The following is a 9353-nucleotide window of genomic DNA, read 5'->3' as shown; positions in this document are numbered from 1 at the left end:
GCCAGGATAGACTTCAAGGCTTTGACCCCGAACCTGAGAGAACATTTCACAGGAGGTTGAGGGAAGCAAGGGACACAAATAATCTTTAGGCACTTGTTTAATTTCCTGTGGACATGGCAGAGGAACAACATATGGCTGTTCAGGAGGTGGCGATGCCCAGCATTGCTAATGTCACCTCCAACATCGTGAAGCCCAGAATCACTGGGCACTTTGAGTTAAAACAGAGCATGATCCAGCTATTACATGCGAATGGGCAATTTATGGGTCTTCCACACGAGGATCCACAACAGCACATCCTGAACTTCCTGGAGATTAGTGATACTTATATCACTAACGGAGTCACTCCAGATTATGTGAGGCTCACATTATTCCCGTTTTCTCTATTGGGCGAAGCAAAGCGGTGGTCGAAGATGAAACCAACTAATTCTATAACATCATGGAATGATCTGGCGAGGAAATTTTTGGCAAGGTTCTTGCCTTCAGGCAAACTGCAAAGATTAGAAGTGAGATAGTCGCCTTCAAACAGAAATTGGGGGAGTCTTTATACTCAGCTTGGGAAAGGTTCAAGGGGTTGCTCAGAGTCTGTCCTCATCACAATCAGACAAATGAAGTGTTAGCTTACATTTTCATAGAAGGGCTACATCCTGAGACAAAGATTGTGGTGGATGCTGCAGCGGGAGGTCGAGTGTTGGAGAAAAACTTCGATGAGATATATGCATTATTGAACAAATTCTCCAAAAGCAATCCTGATTGGCAAGGAGAGATGGTCAGACACACCGTTCAAAAATCTGCAGGGGATCTCAAGTTAGATGTCGTCTCTGCATTATCAGCACAGGTTGCCACATTGGCCAACCAAGTCAATAAGATGACCTTGGTTATTAATAAGCAACAAGCTCAGCCAGTGCAACAAGTTCAAATATTTTGTGAAGTATGTGGAGAGGGTCACACGAGCGACTTATGCCCAGTTAATTCAGAGTATGTGTATTTGTGGGTAATGCAAATCGAGGCCAGGCAAATCAGTATGGGGATACTTATAATCCTAACTAGAGGAACCACCCAAATTTTTCTTGGGGTGAAAATCAAGGTGCTCAAAATAAGTACAAGCCACAAACTACTCAATAATAATATAGATCACCACAGGCTGAACAACCCACGAACTCAATGAGTCACATTGAGGAGATGCTAAAGAAATTGATGGCTGATCAACAGGCTCAAGCAGCAGCCCATGCTGCAGCGATTCAAAATTTGGAGAGACAAGTGGGGCAACTTGCCAGTGCTCAAAATACTCGACCAGTTGGGGCTCTTCCTAGTGATACTGAGCCTAATCCTAAAGCTCAAGTCAATGCGGTTACCTTGAGAAATAGAAGAGTATTAGAAGAAGTTCCAAAGAAAAAGAAGTATACGGCTAGTCTTGAAGGAGAATTAGTTCCCAAGCCAATTGAGGAGAATGAGAAAGAGAGCGAAGGATTAGAGCTAGTAATTGTGACAAGGCCACCACCTTCGTTTCCACAAAGACTGCAGAAGAAAAAAAGATGATGCTAAGTACAAGAAATTCTTAGATGTTTTGTGCCAAGTGCGTGTGAATTTGCCTTTGGTGGAAGGATCCTGGGAGTTTCACGATTCCTCTGTCTCTTAGAAAACAAGTTGGTAGAGCCCTATGTGATTTAGGGGCTAGTATAAATTTGATGCCATCATCTTTATTCAAGAAACTAGGCTTGGGGATGCTTAGACCTACTACAATCACTTTATAGTTGGCAGACATGTCACTAGTTATGCCAGAAGGAATTATTGAGGATGTGTTAGTTCGAGTGGGAAAATTTATACTTCCTGCTAATTTTATTGTTCTTGATTACGAGGCAGATGAGGAAGTGCCCATTATTTTGGGGCAACCATTCTTAGCTATTGGTGGAGCGATTATTGATGTGAGGGAAGGGAAGTTGAAGATGAGAGTTGACGATGAGGAAATCACTTTTAATGTGTACAAGGCACTTAAGCTTCCTAAGCATTATGAGGACTTGTGCATGATTACTGTGGTAGAATTGAAGGGGATAGAGCAGAGTCCCTATCTGAATTGTAGTGATCCAGATGGGACAACTGAGTTAGAGGAGGTGGTATTTCAAGCTGAGTGTGTAAAGATAATTGAGAAAAGAGCCAGAGATGAAAGAGGAGACCTTCTGAGAGCGTGCAAAAAGGATAGACTACATGGGAGAAAGAAGAAGAGAAAGCTCCCCGCCTAAGTAGAGTAGCAGAGTCGTGCCACGACTATAAATAAGGCGCTTGCTGGGAGGCAACCCAACCTGTATTTTATTTTTTTCTATTTTTTTTATATAGTGTCAAGTTTTGTATTGTTTTTGTTTTGCAGAGTAGGAAAAGTCTGAGTACCGAAGTTGAAGTTGAGGAGCATGTGTGAGCTTAAGTGCGGGGTCGTCCCGACCCTTAGTATTGAGGATCATGTGCGAGCTAGGCCCGAGAGGGTCTCAGGGTGTATTTCTCACCCTTGTTTAATATTTTCCTCTATGATCATGCATCGAGGACTATGCATAATATAAGTGTGGGGTGTGGAAAATACTTTCTGAAGTGTAATTGTATAAAACTGTTTTTATTAGTTTTTCTTTTAGAACTATTTTTTTTAGTTTTTCTTTTAGAACTCATAGTAGACATAGTCTAGGTTCTAAAAACACGAAAATTGAAAAAGAAAAAAAATCAGAAAAAGCTTGGACTTTTCCCGATGATGGATCTTTTGGACAATTTATTTTTTTGAGGGATTAAAGTCCGATTAAAAATACCAAAACGATTTTTCTTAGGATAGTTTGGTAGGATCCCTTAGTTTTTCTTTGGGCACCGATTCTTTTCCAAGGGTGTAGCTCGAACCGGGTACTTTAGTTTTCTTTTAGGAGTAGGTTAGGAAGAAACTGAGTTGCTTTGAGGTACCTATTGACGTGTTTGGTGCTGGCACATTAGGTTATGACATGCGCTCTATCTTCTCGTACATTTGATTTGAATTGTGATGCATGAGTAAAATAAATAGCCTACTCTGTGACGCCTTTTCTCAGTTATTTGACTTGTATGCCACATAGTGTAATATTGCTTAAAATTTCTCAATTGTATGTGCTTGCTTGACTTGAGAGTTGAACAGAACCGTCTCGATTGATGTCACGACCCAAACTAACCCTCCGTAAGTTGTCGTGATGGCACCTAGTCTTTACGATTAGGTAAGCCTAATATTACAAAAATAAAATATAAAGAAAACACAATATTTTAAAGATAAACAATATATTGTGAATAGCCAAAAGTAGTACCCCTCGACATATACAAAATAATTTCCCAAGACCCGGAATATCACTAAGTCACAAGTTGCTATAATCTATGGAGCTCTATACAAAAGTCTGAAGATAATAAAGAAAGTCTCTAGACGAGGGAGTAGAAGGAAACTCCGAGGATCTGCGGACGCAAGCAAAAGTACCTTGAAGTCTCCTAGAATCAGCAGCACGTACTAACCCTGAGGCTGATAGCTCGCACCTGGATCTACACACGAAAACATGTGCAGGAAAGGGCATGAGTACACCACAATGGTATCCAGTAAGTGCCAAGCCTAACATCGGTCGAGTAGTGACGAGGTCAGGTCAAGGCCCTACCGGAGTAAATATAATAAATTAAACAGTAAAAGATATAAGTAAAATTTACGGTAACACAATTAAAGAAATTCTCAGAAATTTAACAGTTAAGGGAGCCCTCGGCTTAGAACAAGGTAAACACAGTGGAGAATCTCTCGGGATACCGTCCCGTAGTTCCAAATGGATATGCAGTATAGGAGAATCTTCCGGAATACGTCCGTAGTCCCAAAGTAAATATGCAGTGCTGGGGGATCTCCCGGAATACGTCCGTAGTCCCAAAATAAATATGCAGTGCTGGGGGATCTCCCGGAATACATCCGTTGTCCCAATTTAAATATGCAACGCAAGATGAAATGGCAGGTATGGCATCGAGTTATACAGTTTATACTGAACACAGATAAGGAAAGTAGGGACTTAACTAAGCATGTCGCACAGATCCATATACCATGCAGAGGCAATTCCTACAATGCACTCTCCAAAGTATGCTATTAAAATCTCCTTTGTTCCACCGGTGGCCCTTAGCTGGTTGCAATATCTTTACAAATGAGCGATCGGGTCTCCATGCCCGTCGTACTTTTCAAATTTTGCCGTCTTAAAGCTAGCTAGTAACTGGACATGGGGAAACATGCACAAGTCAAAGTAAGAGACACTCTTTTGGCTGCTCAGGCCCTGCATATTCTTTAAACTCTGCTCCATGCTTTTATTTTTCGAGCCATTTCATCCCGCTCGGGATTTTTGACTATGCAGTTAAAACACGTAAACATGCTTCTCTTGTCTAAGTTTAACAATTAAACGTATTAGTACAATTTAATAAGGAAAAATAGTTTATGATTTAAAAAGGAAACAAACGGGGTTTTTGCAATAATAGCCCATGTACGTACTCATCACCTCACGTACACGGCGCCCACACATCAATTAATATCGAACATCTTAAGGGAAAAGTCCCTAACACAAGGTTAGGCAAGCCACTTACCTCGAACCGATTAAATCAACTCGATATCACGTTCTTGCCACGAGTATCCGACTCCAAATGGCCCGAATCTATTCAAATAAATTGTATAATGTAAATATAACTACAAGTAACTAATTTAACTAATTAATTCGAAGCTAAAGCGTGAAATTAGGAAAATTGCCCAAAAGGTCTCCCCAGGCCCACGTCTCGGAATCGGGTAAAAATTATAAATTTTGAACACCCATTCACTCACGAGTCTAACCATATCAAATTTACTAAAATCCGACACCAAATGGTCCTCCAAATCCACAAATCAAACTTCCAAATTCCTAGCCTCCAACTTCCAATTTTCACCTTAAATACACACTAACTAGGTGAGAAAATACATGGCAAGGCAAGATTATTGATAAAAAATAAGCACAAGGGACTTACCTCAAGAAATGCCTCGAAAATGCTCTCAAAATTGCCCTAAACCGAGTTTGCAAAGTCAAAAATGACAAAAATCGCGAAGCCCTTTGGTTTTAACCACTACCCAGGTATTTCCGCACCTGCGGAACCTGGGCTCGCACCTGCGGGTGGGCTTGTGCGAAAAACGTACGCATATGCGCAATTCACTTTCCCCCTCTGCCTTCGCACCTGCGACGAAAGGGCCGCACCTGCGGAAATCCCTTCCGCTTCTCCGTAACTTGCGCACTTGCGAACAGTCTTGCGCATTTGCGGGCATCACAGATGCGGCCTTTTCCCACGCACCTACGACCCCTGAACAATCTACCCAACTCTGCTTCTATGCCAATTTTCTTGCCCCTGCGGGCAGCCTTGCGCAGGTGCGATTACAGCAGAACCAGCAAAAGCACCAGATTTGTTCTTAGTCCAAATTTATTCCGTTAAGCATCCGATACACACCCGAGGCCCCTGGGACCTCGACCAAACATTCCAACCAATCCTAAAATATTATACAAACTTAGTTGATCCTTCAAACCACATCAAACAACACCAAAATCATGAATTAAGCATGGATTCAAACCTAAGAATTTAAAATTTTCCAAATTCTATAAACGATGCCGAACCACATCAAATCTAATCTGAATGACCTCAAATTTTACACACAGGTCACAAATGATATTACGAACCTACAACCACTTTCGGAATTCCATTCCGAGCTTGATATCAAAATTTTCACTATCGGCCGAAATCGCCGAAAAAACTAACTTTCTCCAATTCAAGCCTAAATCTACTACAGGCCTCCAAAACATATTCCGAACGCGCTCCTAACCCCAAAATCACTCAACGGAGTTAACGGAGTGACATAATTCTATTCTGGATCCGTCTTCTCACAGTTCCGACTACGGTCCAAATTCTAAGATTTAAACTCACAACTAGGGACTAAGTGTCCCAAAACACTCCGAAACTCAAACCCAATCATCCTGGCATGTCACAATAACAGAAATAGATATGGGGAAAGTAGTTAATAGGGGTTCGGGGCTCTAACTCTCAAAATGATCGGCCGGGTCATTACAATTGAGTCATGTGCAATGTGCTAGTCTAGGAGATGACGTAAGCGTTTCTTGCTTGATCATAGATGTGCTTGTCACTTAAAAATAAAATTTTTCGTTGCTAGCCCCTTTGATCCCATAGACCTTTCCTTTGGCATCCACATTACAAGTCGTATCCCTATTTTGTTCTTAATTTGAGATTGTTGAATCTTTATCTCCTAATGCACTTAGTCGCTAAAAAAAGTAAGGTAAAAGATTGGAGAGTAGCTTTAGAGTGGAACTATGAAAGGGCCCTTAAGGTGCACTAAAGTTATGAAAAAAAGGTCACTAGACGATGAACCTTAATGTATGGAGGGTGTGTAGAAAAAAAAAAAGAGAAAAAGAAGGAAAAAAAGTGCAAGAAGAAAAAAAGAATAATTCAAATAATGTAGAAAAACACACACCTCCTAATCTTGCTAATGCATGCTAGTGGGAATATAGAAATGCTTAATTGAAAAAAAAGGTTATGTTGTATATGGTTTGTGGTGACTGAATTGGTTGAGAAGAATGTGTGCTTGATTTGTGAGTGTAGTATATTAAAGTACTTAGAAGGGTTAGTCACTATTCCTAGATGTATCCTACCCATCCCTTAGCCTAAATTACAACCTTAAAGTCCTAATTGTTCCTAGATTTGGCTAGCTTTGATTAGTACAGATGTACACTATGGGCAAGCTTATGGTACGACCATGGGATGCACATGAATTCTTTGTGAGAGTGAGCGATTCTTTTTGTTCAAATTGTGTGATATACTTAAATTATGTTCAAAGGCATACTTGAATGTGTGGACTATTCTATATTTACTCTTTTGTTTGTTGGCGAGGGCACATGATCTCATGAGTGATTGGTAATGTTGTAAACTTCTCTTGTTAGATGAGTACGCGAGTTGAGGGTGCTTAGTGGTAACGAGTTGGCTCTTGAGGTAGGGTGGTGACATATAGGTTGTTTGAGTTGATTGAATTGAAATATTTATACTTGGGCATGCTTAAAACGAGAAGAATGTGAAAGTTGTATATTCGTACTTGATTGCCGGTATCGATCATAGTCAAGAGTAGAGTATATGGTTAAAATTGAAGTGCTCCTCTCTAGTTGAGATGTGTATGTTGTTGAGGTGTAGTTGATAGCCCCATTGCTCGAGGACGAGCAAGAATATAAGTGTGGGGTGTTGATATTTAGCTTAAAGTATATATATTTATATGTATATCGCCTTGCATTTTACTCGTGTTTCGTAAATTTCGGGTGTGAAATGTAATGATTTATGCTAATTCGTGGTGTTTTTATGTGAAGGAATCATCCGGAGGCAATATGGAGCGAAACGTGAGAGATTGGAGCCAAAAAGGAGCAAAATTAGAAAATGGCCATTTGTAGCGCCACAGGTAGCGTGGAGTGCTACTTGTGGCCCAGTTTCCAGAACCTAAAAAATCCCAGCGCCAGGGCTAGCACCTCACGCTACGCTGGGCGCTGGTGACAGAAAATCTCTCCTACTTTGCCCGGAACAAGGTTATTTCGGCCCAAGACCTACCCAACGCGTATAAAAGAAAGACTAAGCCTATTTTGAAGGGGGAGACGCTACTTTGGAGCAAAAATACACACAAGGATCATCCGGGAATGAGGATATCTTAGTTTTTTTCATGTTTTCTTAGTATTCTTAATTATTCAATACTTGTGAATTTGTTTTGATATTATCATGAGTGGTAAAACCCATAATTCTAGGGTTGCGATTTAGCCATGAATATTGTTTCTTAAAGTTGACTTAACCTTAATTATAATTCACTAATATATGGTTATTTCTTCAATTTTATGATTAATTGCTTAATTATCTGGCCAACAGTTAGGTTCTATTTACTATCTATGCTATGCTTGGGAAAGCTACGTCTAGATTAGAGAAGAATTGAAGAGAGCATGATCTTAACTCTGAGTAGGGGGCGGATTTGTAGTTAGGATAGGAATATACCTAGTCACCTTGTTTAATTAAATATCGCAATCTTAATGCGTTCGTAATATATTGATTCCATAGGAATATAGGCATTAATCTATTTTGAATAGGCGAGTAGGAATTCGGGAGAATAATATGAGAGAAATTGTTCGATTAATTAGCAACCATGACTGAATTGTATGAAAGGGAGAGTTAAATTAGAACACAATAGAATTAGTGAACCAATCACAACTCTTGAATATTCGCCTCTACTATATACACAACAATTATTTGGTTGCCTGATAAATTAGTTACTTGTTAGAATTATTGCTTAGTATAAACACACTTTTGAACTGTGACTGACTTGACTGAATAATAATTTTGGTGAAACTAGTGGGTAGTTAACACAAGTCTCTATGGGTTCGACACTCGACTTATCATTTTATTACTTATACGACCACGTATACTTGTGTGTGCGTTTGGGAGCAACAATATTCCTCTGAATTTGTAATAATATTGCTATATCTTATAATCTTAACATAATTGAAGACTACCAATATTACATCGGATGCACTGTGCAGAATGGTTGGAGAGAAAAAACGAGAAAATCTTGTCATGTATCCAGAGATACACAACATAACTATGACGATGATAAGTGAAATTTTACTTATTGAGATCACTCCAACATATATCCATAAAATTTAGCTGATTGAACTCACTCATAAGTTGTAGTTCTATGACTATGATGATAGAAACTTAGGGTCCACCAAACTGTATAGAGAAACTGGTTCTCTATCAGTTTTCACAGAATACACACAATAAGAGATAAATAAATAACACAATAGAGATTTACGTGAAAAACTCCCGGCTCACGGGATTAAAAATCATGACCTACATTTGTAGGATTTCAACTTCACTAACCAAGCAACTTTTAGATTACAACCTATTGTAACCTAGGAATTAAATTTTTAATCCCTCACTCACTTGTAATAACTCTATTACAAGCCTCTTTGTAATAACTCTCATTACAAAGCTCACAACTCGACTAACTCTAGCCAAGATACAAACACAAGGTTTATGGTTTTACAAATGGTTTCCTATACAATGCTTCTAGTTAAGCTAAGTAGAAATTACAAGTAAATCACTTTAACAAAGGTGCAACACAACTAAGGACATATAATAACACAATGTTGGAAACTGGTCCTTCGTTATGTTGTTTTTGTTCTTGAGACCTGTCACACCTCCTTTTTCCCGAGGGGATTGAGGAGTTTTTCTAATTAAAGTGATATTAATCGAAATGAGATTATTTATTTATTCAGAGTCGCCACTTGAAATAATTTATA

At 39.4% G+C, this 9353-nt stretch overlaps 1 non-coding gene across 1 annotated transcript; it reads right to left on the bottom strand.

Annotated features, from left to right (window-relative positions):
- Positions 1-493: 493 nt before the first annotated feature.
- LOC142170027 (small nucleolar RNA R71) lies at positions 494-598 on the bottom strand. Its single transcript, XR_012699646.1, has one exon. It is a non-coding gene; the product is annotated as a small nucleolar RNA R71 (small nucleolar RNA).
- Between the last annotated feature and the right edge of the window lie 8755 nt (positions 599-9353).

Source organism: Nicotiana tabacum, chromosome 15 (genome assembly GCF_000715075.1).
Source record: "Nicotiana tabacum cultivar K326 chromosome 15, ASM71507v2, whole genome shotgun sequence".
Classification (NCBI taxonomy): domain Eukaryota; kingdom Viridiplantae; phylum Streptophyta; class Magnoliopsida; order Solanales; family Solanaceae; genus Nicotiana; species Nicotiana tabacum.
Note: the sequence above shows the minus strand (reverse complement) of the source record. Positions and strands in the feature narration are given on the sequence as shown.